General features: G+C 30.4%; 1 protein-coding gene across 2 annotated transcripts in view; it reads left to right on the top strand.

Moving 5' to 3' along the window:
- LOC106477499 (sine oculis-binding protein homolog) overlaps window positions 1–3,978 on the top strand; it is a 65,230-nt gene that overhangs the window by 45,546 nt on the left and 15,706 nt on the right. The gene's annotated exons all lie outside the window — the stretch shown is intronic.

Genomic DNA, 3,978 nt, shown 5'->3' with positions numbered 1-3,978 from the left:
AATAAATAACATCACTCTTCCCTACTTTACCTTTTCGTTAAATAGTTCTATTTTATTGTTTATTATTAATAGAATAAAATAGACCCCATGTTTATATATATATATATATATATATGTAGAATTATATATATATATATAAAAATTAAAAAAAACTAATTATCACCCTCTACACTTTTGTATTGTGATTATAATTATTAACCTCTGTAACTTTGTATTGCGTTTTGAATTATTTGTTTCTAATTTTATGTAAAAATTACACAAATTGGAAATATTATTAATCCACTCAAACAATTCTTTGAAACTGAATATTTTACCAACATTCTATAAACCAGTGAGGCAGCTTTGAGGGTTAAATTTATTGCTGTTATTTTATTAATTATTTTTTAAAGCTGCTAGTTTAATAGTTTGAATATTAAAATCAACGGCTTTTTATGCGACACTTACTAAATATTCTCTGCACTTTAAGTTGATGGTGCATTATAAAGTGACAGTCAATCCCTTAGCATGGGTGGTAGATTAGTGCTGGCTATTTGCATTTCTCCCTCTGGTCAGTATCTTAAAATTAGGGACGGCGGTAGGTAGTCTTATTAGCTTTGCCATAAATACAATACTTTTTATCTGTAGTTTATGCTAAATTATCACTCCTCTGTTATCTTCAATATTTTCGTTTTACTGTAGCTCATCAAACTATTATTACAAATACGATTATGCTTTCAATACAAGTATTTCTGTAATAACTTTTGTTAGGTGATTCATAACTGGTTATGTTCGTATAAAACTCGCAAACATTTCATAAAAACATGGTATTTAAGCCATTCAACATTTATATAGTTTATAAGTAACATACCCTTATTTGATAAGTAAAAGAAGTATTATTAAATCTATTGGAAATTCAAAACAAATAACTTTAAAACATTTTGAAAACATCTAAAGCAGCTGATGTAATTTATCTTTAACGTGGATTAGTCAAATTTACACAAACTCTGTCACAGTTTCCCAGTGTGTGTAGGGGGAGAGGGGGTACACCAATCGCTATATATGTGTTCATCATTAAGATTATATCCATATAACTCTAGACATGTATTGATTATTAAAAAGGTATTTCGCATTTACTGAACAACTGTATCATGTCAAACTGTTTGAAAAATTGTTGTCCGCATACACAACATTTTAAACAGCCTACGTTTCAATGTTATATGTATCAATCAAAACAGTAATATGAATTGCACGGCTAAAACTACTGATCCACTAAGCTTATACTTACTCGACTTTTCTTTGGTTTTATAATTTTGACTCTCTAGCTTGGTACAAAAAAATATTGCTTTATTCGAAAATATCGATTTCAGTTTACTCTTAATCTGGCGAATTTAGAAAAAAAAGACCTTTTCTTTTTGAATCTTATCATACATTAAAATTAACGCCGATTCTCTACAGTGGCTCAGCAGTCTGTGGATTTTTAACTCTAAAAATGGGGTTTCTATACCCGTGGTGAATACAGCACAGATAGCCCATTGTGTAGCTTAGCGTTTAATAATGAACGTACAACGAAAACAAACTCTAGATCCAATGACCTTCTGTTGAGTTGTAAACTTTTAACATGTATTGGTCAAGGTTCAGACACAGTCTCAAGTTCATGCTGTCGCTGAATAAAACATATACGATTTTTTTGGTTTACCTTAAAGAAGGCTATTTTAAATTGTTCTCTTGACTACACTGTTTTGTGTTAGTTTTTAGCTTGTGAAATTTCATTTTCTATGAATAAAGCAATTTAATTTTATCTCACAACTAACCTCCTCTCTTCTATTTACAATAAACGTTTTGACTTGGTGCTTATTCTGCTGGAAGGAGTCAGCTCTACGACGCTCAGAAATGAGTTCAATGTAGTCTCTTATTATAGCTGGAAAAACAGTTCAAATTAAAAGCAGCTTATTACAACAGATGTAATGAAAATTAACCAGTATCAACTTACACTGTCTTTGCCTTTTCTGCATGCTATTGCACAATATGCCAAATACACCTTTAAACTATCCAATAAGAGCTTTGTAAGCGCTACGTCATCTTCCATTTAAAATCAATAGAACTTTACACTGAACAAATGTATCCTTCACACAAGGCAAAAAAGTAAACACTGACATAACACACGTGTCCAATGAGATAGAATAAAATACTTTTTTCAGTAAGCACAAACATTCTTACTGTTTATCATCAGTTAAACAGCTGAATATATTATTATGTTATAAGAGTAAATTTCATAAAAATGTAGAAGAAAAAATGTATCCTTGTATGTAATAACAATCGTTGATTTTGTGCTCACTAGGTTATATTGTTCAAACTGAGAATGTTCGAGCATAGATCTGCATAGATCACAAGTACCAAATTCGTGTAATATTTCTGTGACATGCTCTAAGCATTTCTATGATTGTTTATTGATAGCCCATGGTTGCCTTTTTTTTTTTCTTACTACAATTTCGGTCTGAAACTGAGCTAAATAATAATTTAATTTTAATAGTTAAATCAATGCCGATGTGTATCCAATTCATGATGTTTGCCTACAAGATTGATACACACAGTTTTCTTTGTTTTATACAAATATGTTTTAATATACAAACAATAATACAATTTTATAACAATAATAACAGTTATTACAAACAGCTACTACAAACAATGACTTGTATACAAAAGTTCCACAAACTTACAAGCAATACAAAGTCTTCTTTTTAGTCCGGAACTTCCTTGATATCTTATCGAGGGTTCACGATGAGCGAGTTAATTTCGAGTTGACGGAGGTACACTTCATTTAACAGGTAGCTAGCTGTGGGCCTCGCTGATCACACGCCGATTATAGGTCGAGCTTGAGTTTTTTACCACTGAAGTTATATAATGTCTTCGTAAATGTACTAATGTCCGATGTGACTCCACTGAAGTTAAATGGTTTATAGTATTCGAAATTTATAAATGTTCCTGGTCAGATATCTGAAGTTTTCCGATTAATAAGCGTTAATCACAATTATAGCTTCCGAGGTTTATGGTATACCAATTATAGCAAACCAATAACACAGTTTTTTAGGCGCGTCGCGTTAGTTATATTTATAGGCGTGTGGAGAGTTTTCGAAAATTCAGATTACGTAACAATACCAAGCTATATTAGCGTTTACGTACACGCACATTGTTGATTCTTACACTAGAGAATCTTCTACAACTTTAGAGCATAGGCGGGAGTTTCGCAATACATATTTAACAGTATAAATTATGTACATTTCTAAATATAAATTTACTCTAAGCAAACATCGACATTAAAACAGATATATAATAATAAATCCATCTCACTTTCTACTTCTCTAGAAACTTGGAAAAAAGACTTCTGAATTGAGGACTTGTCATCAACTGTTTTGAAAGTATTTGTAAAAGAATTGTATTTTTAACTTTTCATTTTGTTTTTTTATCCAATAAGAGGAAATTAATGGCATGATATCAGAGTTTGTCACTACTCCTATATGCTTGAGTGTGTGTGGTCTAAATGTATTATAAAATATTGTGATTCAGTCTGTAACGTTCTAGACTTCAAGAGTAATCGCATTATAAACTTTTGTTCGATGTTAGGAATTCTACATTATCCAACAGCTCAAACTACGCATGTTTCAAATCAAGTGAACAAGCTGAAAGTAAAACTTTCCTAGAAGTTTATAATCTATGCATTTAGCTTCACACAACAGTATATGCGGTAAAGAAAATTTTACAGAACGGTATTCGTGGATTATACAAAGAAATGCAAAAATGTAACGAATTTCTCTTCCTATATATATATATATATATATATATATATATATATATATGTGTGTGTGTGTGTGTGTGTGTATATATATATATATATATATATATATATATATATGTGTGTGTGTGTGTGTGTGTGTGATACTTATTATTAATTAACTCTTAGTATTATTTACTTATATTAGTCGTACGTACGTAGACGTAGGT

The sequence above is a fragment of the Limulus polyphemus genome, unplaced genomic scaffold, assembly GCF_000517525.1.
Source record: "Limulus polyphemus unplaced genomic scaffold, Limulus_polyphemus-2.1.2 Scaffold166, whole genome shotgun sequence".
Lineage (NCBI taxonomy): Eukaryota > Metazoa > Arthropoda > Merostomata > Xiphosura > Limulidae > Limulus > Limulus polyphemus.
Note: the sequence above shows the minus strand (reverse complement) of the source record. Positions and strands in the feature narration are given on the sequence as shown.